This window comes from Rana temporaria, chromosome 4, assembly GCF_905171775.1.
Source record: "Rana temporaria chromosome 4, aRanTem1.1, whole genome shotgun sequence".
Lineage (NCBI taxonomy): Eukaryota > Metazoa > Chordata > Amphibia > Anura > Ranidae > Rana > Rana temporaria.
Window position 1 is genome coordinate 463283431 of NC_053492.1, and position 12329 is coordinate 463295759.

A 12329-nucleotide genomic window follows, 5' to 3' on the forward strand; every position below is an offset into this window, starting at 1 on the left:
TTAGGTGTCTACTATGTACAGAGTGCAGGGTTCAGGTGTGTACTATTTACAGAGTGCAGCGTTCAGGTGTGTGTTCAGAGCTCAGAGATCTGATTGGAGGGAAGGGACACCCCCCTTCTCCTTCACACAGCACAGGAGCAGAAGACCCACATGGTCCCTGCCGATGCCTGATCCACGCCGCTGCTCCTCGGATGCCCACCGTCTGGATGGGGTAAGTGCCGGTTGACCGACCTGCGGACAGCGGGGGTGGGGTGGAAGGTTTTAAGTTGGCGCGGGGATTCGGTTGTTTCCCGCCCCCCCCCAAACAAAACATTTAATTTGATGGGTTTATTTCCAATTGAACCTCTTGAAGAAAAAGAATGGGGAAAAATGCATCAAAAATGCACATGCAGAAAAGCCTCTGGAACACATCGGGACTGTGGTGTGAACTGGCCCTAAATAAGGACATGTGCATTCCAGTGCGGTTTGGATGCTTTATACAGCTTTCCAGTACAATCCAGTGCAGGAAAAATGCAGCGTGTTCTACTTTTTTTTCTGGAACTGCAAGCACCGGAGTGAACTATGCCATTGACAACCATATAACCTACTTTCCATGCTTTTTTATGCAAAAAAAAACAACAAATACACTGGAATACATGGGTGCTCAAGTGCGTTTAAGTGCATTTCGGTACGTTTTTTTTTATGCGTTTTACATCGTTTCAGTACAGTCCGGAGCAGGAAAAATGCAGCATGTTCTACTTTTTTTTTCTGGAACTGGAACGCACCTAAACGCACCAAAAACTCACTGGAACACATTTAGGCCAGTTTAGGGCCAGTTCACACCACATGCAGTGCAGTGCATGTTTTTTTTTTCTGCATCAAAAATGCTTGGATAGTAGGTTATATGTTTTTTAACCACTTCCTTACTGGGCACTTAAACACCCCTCCTGACCAGACCAATTTTCAGCTTTCAGCGCTCTCACACCAGTGTTGCCAACCTACCAGATTGAAATTTACTGGCACGACACCCGAAATTTACTAGCGCAGCCAAGTTTTTACTGGCATTTCACAAAAGTTACTAAATACAATTTTTAGGTGCAAATTTTTAGTATTTAGGCTACAAACAAGTACACTAGGCAAATAGCAATGTGATTTAAGGTAGATATTAAGGTTAAAAAACATATTTTTGTTATTTTCGATATAATAAGGGCAAATTATTTAGTCACATCACCCCCTGCCTCCATCCCCTCTGCCACCAACACCCCCTGCCCTCACCCCCCTCTGCGGTGCCACAATCTCCCTCTGCCTCCAATCTCCCCCTGCCTCCAATCTCCCCCAGGCCCACTGCCTCCAATCCCCACCCTCTGCGATGCCACCATCCCCCTCTGCGATGCCACCATCACCCCCTGCCTCCAATCACCCCCTGCCTCCATCCCCCTCTGCAGTGCCCCTGCAGCCACCATCACCCCCTGCCTACAATCACCCCCTGCCTTCACCCCCCTCTGCAGTGCCACCAACAACCCCTGTCTCCATCCCCACCCTCTGTGGTGCCACCATCACCCCCTGCCTCCAATCACCCCCTGCCACTAACACCCCCTGCCTCCAATCTCCCCCTGCCTCCATCCCCCTCTGCGGTGCCACCGCAGCCACCATCACCCCCTGCCTCCAATCTCCATGCGCAGTTCCAAGCCGAACCGATCTCGGCTATTTTTACTGGCACATTTCCGCAACCACGGACATTTACGAATGGGGGAAAAAAGTGCCCGTTTTTACGAACTGTTCGTAAAAATACGGACGGTTGGCAACACTGTCTCACACTATGAATGACAATTACTCAGTCATGCAACACTGTACCCAAATGATTTTTTTGTCCTTTTTTTCCCACAAATAGAGCTTTCTTTTGGGGGTATTTGATCACCTCTGGGTTTTTTATTTTTTGCGCTATAAATGAAAAAAGACCGAAAATTTTGAAAAAAAACTTTTTTTTCTTTGTTTCTGTGATAATATTTTGCAAATTATAAATTTTTCTTCATAAATTTTGGCCACAATTTATACTGCTAAATGTCTTTGATAAAAATAACCCACATTTTTGGGAAATTATTTGGTCTGTGTGAAAGTTTTAGAGTCTACAAGCTATAGTGCAAATCATAAAACATTATCACACCTGATGTACTGAAGGCCTATCTCATTTCTTGAGACACTAACAGGCCAGGAAAGTACAAATGCCCCCCAAATAACACCTTTTTGGAAAGTAGGCAGAGGTGGGTATGGAGGCGGCAGAGGTGGGTATGGAGGCGGCAGAGGTGGGTATGGAGGTGGCAGAGGTGGGTACAGAGGCAGCAGAGGTGGGTACTGGTGGGCACCAAGTGTTTCCCGGGCACTGACTGGGCACTGTATGGCACTGATTGGAGACTGTATGGTACTGATTGGGCACTGTATGGCACTGGTTGGGCACTGTATGGCACTGGTCGGGCACTGATTGGGACTGTATGGCACTGATTGGGCACTGTATGGCACTGATTGGGCACTGTATGGCACTGATTGGGCACTGTATGGCACTGATTGGGCACTGTATGGCACTGATTGGGCACTGGTTGGGCACTGTATGGTACTGGTTGGGCGCTATATGGCACTGATTGGGACTTTAACTCAGAACTTTCTCGCTCCTCACACGCGGTGTCAGTGTGAGGAGGGAGAGCCGGCAATGAGAGATGATCTCATATGTTTACATTTGAGATCATCTCTCATTGGCCGACGATCGCGCTGTAAATAGCCGCTGTTTTTGGCTTTTTACAGCGAACTGTGATTGGCTGTGTCCAAGGGACACGGCCAGCACAGAAGTTCCCGATGCGCGCTCGGGAGCGCGCCCGGGGAACGAGGAAAGGGGCGGCCGTAAAAAGACGGCATCCCAGAGAAGTAGAGCCACCCTGCGGCCGTATATAGTCGTACGGCCGTCGGGAAGTGGTTAATGGCAGAGTTTACACCGGTGCAGTCAGTTTCAGAAAAAAAGTAGAACATGCTGCATTTTTCCTGCACTGGACTGTACTGGAACGCACCTAAAAGCACCAAAAATGCACTGGAACGCACATGTCTTTAATTAAGGTTAAGAAAAAAAAAAAGGGGGGGGGATGCACTGGCCTGCATCAAAAACGCACTGCAACGCTCAAAAACGCATAAAGAAAAGGTGCATGCAGAAAAGCATCTGGAACACACTTGGACTGCATTTCTTTGAACTGGCCCTTAGTGCTAGTTCACATCAGATGCAGTCCCATGCACTTTTTTTCTGCACTAAGGGTCAGTTCATTTTTTTCTGCATCAAAAACGCATGGAAAGTAGGTTATAAGGTTTTCAATGACATAGTTCACATCAGTGCTTGCCATTCCAGTGCGTTCCAGAAAAAAAAAAGTAGAACATGCTGCATTCTTCCTGCACTGGACTGTACTGAAACGCTGTAAAACACATTAAGATGCACTGGAACGCACCAAAAACGCACTGGAACACACAAGTCCTTATTTAAGGTTAAGGAGAAAGAAGGGGGGGGGGTGCACTAGACTGCATCAAAAACGCATCAAAATCACACTGGAACGGGTCAAAAACGTGCATGTAGAAAATCACATGGATTCTGTACCATTGTTATGTTGACTATGCTGTAATTGTGGTCCCTGGGGACCGGTTTCCTGATAAAAAAAAAAAAAAAGCACATGGAACTCATCCGGACTGCGTTTCTATGGTGTAAGCTGGCCCTAAGTGCTAGCACCAGATGTAGTTCCTTGCCCTTTTTTTTCTGCACTAAAAATGCTTACACAGGCCCAGATTCTCAAAGGAGATACGACAGGGCATCTCCAGATACGCCGTCGTATCTCTGAGTCCGAGCCGTCGTATCTATGCGCCTGAATACAAATGCCCCCCCCCCCACACTTTTCACAGATTTGTAAAAAAATTGTGAAAACCCATTGGCCCAGATTCAAAGAGATCTGCGCTCTATTTGCGGAGGCGCAGGGCAACGATTTTGCCCTGCGCCCCCGCAAATATTTTGCGCTGCCCTCGATTCACGGAGCAGTAGCTCCGTAAATTGCGAGGGCGCGCCGGCAAAATTGCCCGGCGTAAGCGCGCGCAATGTAAATGATCCCGCCGGGGACGGGAATCATTTAAATTAGGCGCGCTCCCGCGCCGAGCGTAGAGCGCATGCTCCGTCGGGAAACTTTCCCGTCGTGCATTGCGGCAAATGACGTCGCAAGGACATCATTTGCTTCAAAGTGAACGTGAATGGCGTCCAGCGCCATTCACGAATCACTTACGCAAACGACGTAAAATTTGAACGTCGCGACGCGGGAAGGGCGGTATACTTTAGCATTGGCTGCCCCTACTATTAGAAGGGGCAGACTTACGCTAAAGACGCCATACGGAAAATCCGTAACTTGCGTACGCAGGGCCCGCGCAACTTTGTGAATCGGTGTTAGTATGCAATTTGCATATTATACGCTGATCACAATGGGAGCGCCCCCCTAGCGGTCAACGCAAGAATGCAGCCTAAAATCAGCGTGGCATAAGAGCCTTATGCCACGCAGATTTTAGGCTGCAGTCGGCGTTACGATGTTCCTGAATCAGGGCCATGGTTACGCAGGCGCAATTGCTTACTGAATCTGGGCCATTATCATTTTCCTTCCACTTCACAATTAGGTGCCACTTTTGTGTTGGTCCATCACATAAAATCCCAATAAATACATTTACGTTTTTGGTTGTAACATGACAAAATGTGGAAGATCTCAAGGGGTATGAATACTTTTTCAAGGCACTACAATGTACTTTTCGATTTACTAAGCCCTGGGATAGAATGTCCAAACAATACAGATGGGGGAAGGCCTTTGCCCATAGCATATAGATCTAAAGGAGATTGTACAATCAGATTGTATAGTGTGTGATGAGAGTCTAAGGTCAGTTCTCATGCAGGTACAAAGCAATAGGTACAATGGACTCACCTCGGCTTCCTGTGATCAGCCCCGTCCGTCCTTCCTTCCTTCCTTCCGTCCTTCCGTCTACCTGGATTCCTGCAACACAACAGGACTCCAGGAATGAGCAGATCTCCACCCAGCTGTGACGGAGGAAGGGGCCACCCTACAGGTGAAGGGAAAAGTATAAATGGCTCCCGCCCCCCCATCGCTCCCCCCCCCCCCCCCCAGCACCAGCAAGTCGCAGCATGCCAGAGATCGGGCCTTACCTGTGTAGCACATCTCCGCCATGGCAGCCCCTAATCCCCGGCATGGAGTGTGACATTGCACAGATTCCTGCCCTTGTATAGGATGGCGGGGATCAGGATTGTGATGAATGCAAAGCACAAGGATTCTTCCTCCAGGCAATGAAATTCTGCTTGGACTTAGAACTCTACCTGAGGGCCGCGTGCCGCCCTCTCCCGTCTATTAACTCTTCTTTTACTGCGGCAGGAGAGGCGCCTGCGCTGCATACAGATACTAAAGGCAAGTGTAAGTTCTCCAGAGCTTAGTAAATGAGGGGAAGCTCTGCTGACTTCCGTCATCCAATCATGTGCAAGAAAAAATGCTTTTTTTTTCTTGCACGTGATTGGGTTTTCCTTGCAAAGTAAACCTCATTTACTAATCTATGGAGCAACATTGCAAAGTACACAGTCTATTTGCCTTTACTAAAATAAACCCCTCAGTGGGTTTTTTTTTTTACTAAAACTGCATGGTGCAAATTCTGGTGCCGCTCTGCATAGAAACCAATCCGCTTTCAGTTTTTGTTGTCAAAGCTTAATGGAACAAGCTGAAGTTAGAAGCTGATGGGCACTCTCATGTAAGGGATACTCTGATATAAGAGGGACTCTTCTTGGGACCCTGATGTAAGGGGGACTCTGATGGGGACTCTCATGTAAGGGGGTTCTGATGTAAAAGGGGACTTTGATGCAAGAGGGGACACCTATATAAGAGGGACTTTAATAGGGACTCTTATGTAAGAGGGGCTTTGATGTAAGAGGTGACCCTGATGTAAGGGGGACTTTGATGGGGACTCTAATGTAAGGGGGACTCTGATGTAAAAGGAGACTCTGATGGGGACTCTCATATAAGGGGGGCTTTGATGTAAGAGGGAACTCTGATGTAAGGGGGGGCACTGATATAAGGGGGACTTATAAGGGGTACTCTTATGTAAGAGTACTCTAATGTAAGGGGGCTCTGATATAAGAGGGAATCCTATGTATAAGGTGACCCTGATGTAAGGGGGGACTTTGATGGGGACTCTGATGTAAGGGGGACTCTGATGTAAAATGAGACTCTGATGGGGACTCTCATGAAAGGGGGGGCACTAATATAAGAGGGACTTTGATGGGGACTCTTATGTAAGAGTACTCTAATGTAAGGGGGATCTGATGGGGACTCTCATATGAGGGGGACTTTGATGTAAGAGGGAACTCTGATGGGGACTCTCATGTAAGGGGGACTCTGATGTCAGGGGGGACTTTGATGTAAGAGGGAACTCTGATGGGGACTCTCATGTAAGGGGGACTCTGATGTCAGGGGGGACTTTGATGTAAGAGGGGACTCTGATGGAGACTCTCATGTAAGGGGGGATCTCTGATGTAAGGGGGACTTTAATGTAAAGGGGACTCTAATGTAAGGGGGGGACACCCATATAAGGAGGACTTATAAGGGGTTCTCTTATGTAAGAGTACTCTAATGTAAGGGGGCTCTGATATAAGAGGGAATCCAATGTAAGAGGTGACCCTTCTGGACACCCTGATGTAAGGGGGGGCTCTGATGGGGACTTTGATAGAGACTCTAATGTAAGGGGGGGCTATGATGTAAAAGGAGAATCTGATGGGGACTCTGATAAAAGGGGGGGCACTGATATAAGGGGGGACTTTGATGAGGACTCTAATGTAAGGGTAACTTCGATGTAAGAGGGTACTCTGATGGGGATTCTCATGTAACTGGAGGGAGGGGGGATTCTGATGGGGACTATGATGTAAGGGGGACTCTTATGGGGAATCCCATGTAAAGGAGATTTTGATGGGGACTCTCAAGCAAGGGGGAACTCCAATGTCAGGGGAGCTTTGACAGGGGCTCTGATTCAAACTCTCATGTAAGGGGGACTCTAATCTAAAGGGGGATGCTAATGTAAGGCGGAACAAGAATGGAGCGGAAATCTCCCAATGGGGATGCTAGTCCTGGTAGCCCCCCAATTACACCAGGGCCTGGGTCACCAGTGGTGATTAAATCCCACCAAAAGAAAGCTCCATCTGTCTCAAAAAATGTTTAAAAGTTTCATTTGGGTACAATGTCGCATGACTGAGTATTTGTCATTCAAAATGTGACAGAGCTGAAAGATGAACATTGGCCTGGGCAGGAAGGGGGTAAAAGTGCCCGGTATTGAAGTGGTTAAAGAATAAGGGAACCCCCAGATACTGTCCGGATCATCAGATCTGTATAGTTTGTTTATTCATTTATTTTTACAATTCTCTAATTTTAGATTTCTGTTATTTCTTTTACTCTAATATGTTACTATTTATAATGATAAATAAATAATTAAGTACTCAATTAATGAATAAAGTTTTACTTATTCTACATTATTACATTATTATTATTTTTGTTATTATAATGTTATATTTTGGTAATATTATTATATTACAGGATTTATATGACACCAACATTTTGCGCTTTACAACATCAGGGCAGACAGTACAGTTAGTGCCGCTTCACTCAGGGGCAACCCGACTTACAGCGCGACTTTGCAAGGCGACTTCAGCGCCACTTGGAGCAACTTACAACGCGACTTGAAATTGTAAATTTGCTTCAGTTAAGATGGAGATCCGACTCTGGAGGCAACTTCCATTGAAATCTATGGCCCGGATTCAGAAAGGAGTTACGACGGCGTATCTCCAGGTAGTGAGTGTGAGGCGTCGCATTTCTGCGCCTGATTCATAGAATCAGATACGCCTCACTGTTGCCTAGATACGAGCGGCGTAAGTCTCCTACGCCGTCGTATCTTGGTGTGCATATTTACGCTGGCCGCTAGGGGCACTTCCGTAGATTTACGCATAGAATATGCAAATGAGCTATATACGCCGATTCAGAAACGTACGTGCGCCCGGCGCATTGATTTACGTTGTTTGCGTAAGGCTTTTTTCGGCGTAAAGTTACCCCTGCTATATGAGGAATAGCCAATGTTAAGTATGGACGTCGGGACAGCGTCAAATTTTGCGTCGTTTGCGTAAGTCGTACGCAAATAGGGCTGTGCGTAAGTTACGTTCACGTCTAAAGCATTGACTATTTGCGGCGTAATTTGGAGCATGCGCACTGGGAAACTTTCACGGACGGCGCATGCGCCGTTCGTTAGGAGCGTCAATTACGTGGGGTCACGATTAATTAGCATACAACACGCCCCCTACCAGCCTATTTTGAATTAGGCGGGCTTACGCCGGCCCATATACGCTACGCCGCCGTAACTTCGGGCGCAAGTTCTTTCTGAATACGGGACTTGCCTCTCAAAGTTACGGCGGCGTAGCGTATATGAGATACGCTACGCCCGCCTAAAGATAGGCATTTCTTTCTGAATCCCGGCCTATGGGTACAAGTTGCCTAGAAGTGGCCTTGAAGTAGTACAGGAACCTTTTCTGAAGTCGGAGCGACTTCAGTAGTGTACATTAAGACGGCTCTCATTCACTTCAATGGAAATTCTCATGTCGCGCAACTTGGGGCGACACAAGTCGGATCGCGGTAGTGTGAACCGGCACTTACATTACAAATCAATCAGGACGAAATTAGATGGCCCTGCTCATTGGAGTTTACAATATAAGGGGGGGGGGGGGTCAAGTAAAGTAAAAGGTGTAGTAATATCTGTGGGGGGTGGGTTGATGAAGAACAGTTGTTAGGTGGGGGCCATATAGGCTTCTCTGAAGAGATGAGTTTTCAGGGATTGCCTAAAAGTTGATGGAGTTGGAGATTGTCAGACAGATTGGGGTAGAGAATTCCAAAGGGTGGGAGAGGCTCCGGAGAAGTCCCGAAGGAGAGAGTGGGAGGAGGTGATGAGGGAGCTAGAGAGCAGGAGGTCTTGGGAGGAACGAAGAGAACGATTTGGTTGGTATTTTGAGACTTGGCTAGTTTCAGGGCTGGGCTCAGCCCTTCCTTCTCTAAGCTGGCCGCTCAGCTGTCGGCTATTGCCAGCTCCTATCTCTCCACAGTGAATCACCTGTTGAAGATCCGGCTCATCAGTCCTGCCTACTTAAGCTGTCCAGCTCAGATGATCTCTGCCTTCGCCTTGGTCAACATCACAGAGGCTATCTCCTGCGTTCCTGTTGAAGACTTGCTTGGCTGACGTTCCTTCTGGCTCCAGATCCTGCTTGCTGTTCTACTACGTTTATGTGTGGCTCTCTCTGATATTTGGCTTGGCTGACTATCCGATCCGGTTCCTGAACTCTGGCTATGTTTTGACTACGCTTACTGGGCCAGATTCAGGTACAAATACGTTACGCTGCGGTGGCGTAACGTATCCCATTTACGTTACACCGCCGCAGGTTTACAGTGTAAGCACCTGATTCACAAAGCTCTTACCTGTAAACTTGCGGCGGTGTAACGTAAATCCGCTCGGCGCAAGCCCGCCTAATTCAAATGGGGCGGGCACCATTTAAATTAGGTGCGTTCCCGCGCCGAACGTACTGCACATGCTCCGTCCGTCAAATTACCCGACGTGCATTGCGCTAAATGATGTCGCAAGGACGTCATTGGTTTAGACGTTAACGTAAATGGCGTCCAGCGTCATTCACGGACGACTTACGCAAACGACGTGAATTTTAAAATTTCGATGCGGGAACGACGGCCATACTTAACATTGGCTAGGCCACCTAGAGGGCAGCCTTAGTTTTACGCAGCGTATCTCGACGGAAACAACGTAAATTTAGAGCGACGGGTAAAGCGTACATTCGTGAATCGCCGTAACTAGTCATTTGCATATTCTACGCCGACCGCAATGGAATCGCCACCTAGCGGCCGGACTAGAATTGCATCCTAAGATCCGACGGTGTAAGTCAATTACTCCTGTCGGATCTTAGGGCTATCTATGCGTAACTGATTCTATGAATCAGCCGCATAGATACGACGGGCGGATCACAGAGATACGACGGCGTATCAGGAGATACGCCGTCGTATCTCTTTTGTGAATCCGGCCCACTCTGTTTATCTTTTTATTATTATTATTAAACAAGTGTGATTTAACTGTACTTCTGTCTCGGTCTGATTCATGGTTTCTGACAGCTAGTGACGTAGGTGGCGGCAGAGTTGTGGATGGCTTTGTAACTTATTGTTAGTATTTTGAATTGAATTTGTTGGGTGAGTGGCAGCCAATGGAGGGATTGGCAGAGAGGGTTGGCAGACACTGAGCGGTTGGTAAGGTGGATGAGTCAGGCAGCATCATTCATGATGGACTGAAGAGGGAATAGACTATGTAGAGGTAATCCAATGAGGAGGGAGTTGCAGTAGTCAAGGAGAGAGATGACCAGGGAGTGAATCAGGAGCTTTGTGGTTTCATTGGTTAGGAAGGGAGATGCATCTTGGAGATGTTACGGAGGTTGAGGTGGCAAATTTTTGGATAGTGATAGTTAGGGTTGTCCCGATACCGATACTAGTATCGGTATCGGGACCGATACCAAGCATTTCCCTGAGTACTTGTAATCGGGGAAAATGCTCCGATACTTTACCGATACCTGACTCCCCCTCTTTGTTGCTGCCGTCCTCTGCTCTGTTCCCCCCCTCCGTGCCGCAGCCGTCCTCTGCTCTGTTCTCCCCCTCCGTGCCGCTGCCGTCCTCTGCTCTCTTCCCCCCCTCCGTGCCGCTGCCGTCCTCTGCTCTGTTCTCCCCCTCCGTGCCGCTGCCGTCCTCTGCTCTCTTCCCCCCCCTCCGTGCCGCTGCCGTCCTCTGCTCTGTCCCCCCCCTCCGTGCCGCTGCCGTCCTCTGCTCTGTTCCCCCCCTCCGTGCCGCAGCCGTCCTCTGCTCTGTTCTCCCCCTCCGTGCCGCTGCCGTCCTCTGCTCTCTTCCCCCCCTCCGTGCCCCTGCCGTCCTCTGCTCTGTTCTCCCCCTCCGTGCCGCTGCCGTCCTCTGCTCTCTTCCCCCCCCTCCGTGCCGCTGCCGTCCTCTGCTCTGTCCCCCCCCTCCGTGCCGCTGCCGTCCTCTGCTCTGTTCCCCCCCTCCGTGCCGCTGCCGTCCTCTGCTCTGTTCTCCCCCTCCGTGCCGCTGCCGTCCTCTGCTCTGTTCCCCCCCTCCGTGCCGCTGCCGTCCTCTGCTCTGTTCCCCCCCTCCGTGCCGCTGCCGTCCTCTGCTCTGTTCCCCCCCTCCGTGCCGCTGCCGTCCTCTGCTCTGTTCTCCCCCTCCGTGCCGCTGCCGTCCTCTGCTCTCTTCCCCCCCTCCGTGCCGCTGCTGTCCTCTGCTCTGTTCCCCCCCTCCGTGCCGCTGCCGTCCTCTGCTCTGTTCTCCCCCTCCGTGCCGCTGCCGTCCTCTGCTCTCTTCCCCCCCTCCGTGCCGCTGCCGTCCTTTGCTCTGTTCCCCCCCTCTGTGCCGCTGCCGTCCTCTGTTTTGCTCTCCCCCTCCGTGCCGCTGCTTCCCCCCTCCGTGATCTGTGTTCCCCCTCCGTTTCCTCCTCCGCCCCCTCTGTCAGGATGAAGAGCGGCGCTAGGAGCCGCTAAACCCGGCTCCTACCTTTTCTGAATGAACAGAGTCAGTGATCACTGACTCTGTCCATTCATATGATTGAGCATTGTAAACTGTGTTTATGATGCTTCAGTTTATGAATGGACAGGAGCCTCTGTCTTCTCTCCATTCATTTCCAGTGCAGCTGAGAAAGGGACTGGGGAATCTGTGTCCCTAGTCCCTTTCTCTGTCTTAAAGGGGAGAAGTCAGAGGTCTGTTAAGACCCCTGATATCTCACCAAAGCCCCCCAACAGGGCTAATTAAAAAAAAGATTTTTTTTTTGCAATAAATAATTTTAAAAATAAAAATGTAAATAATAATAATAGAAAAAAACACACACACTGACAATCTACTACCCCCCCCCCCCTAAAAAAAAAAAAAAAAAATCACTGTAAAAAAAAAAAAAAATACTGTCACATGACATTAAAAAAAAAAAAGTATCTGTATTCGGTATCGGCGAGTACTTGAAAAAAAGTATCGGTACTTGTACTCGGTCTCAAAAAAGTGGTATCGGGACAACCCTATGTGGGGCCGAAAGGAGAGTTCGGAAGTCCAGGATTACACCTAGGACTTTGACGTGGGGATGGGGGGGGGGGGGGGGGGGGGGGAGGAGTTGATAGTTGAGCCGTTGATATTGACAAAGAAATCAGGGGAAGTGGCACA

At 48.9% G+C, this 12329-nt stretch overlaps 1 protein-coding gene across 2 annotated transcripts in view; it reads right to left on the reverse strand.

The window, feature by feature from the left end:
• Nucleotides 1–5353, reverse strand: part of FERMT1 (FERM domain containing kindlin 1) — a 96738-nt gene extending 91385 nt beyond the window's left edge. Inside the window, exon 1 of one of the 2 annotated variants that reach the window (XM_040351694.1) lies at nt 5198–5353. The gene's annotated coding sequence lies outside the window, so the exon portion shown is untranslated. Of the gene's footprint in view, nt 1–4958; nt 5082–5197 lie in introns of those variants that run through there. The other variant, XM_040351693.1, reaches the window with a different exon arrangement.
• Nucleotides 5354–12329: the final 6976 nt, after the last annotated feature.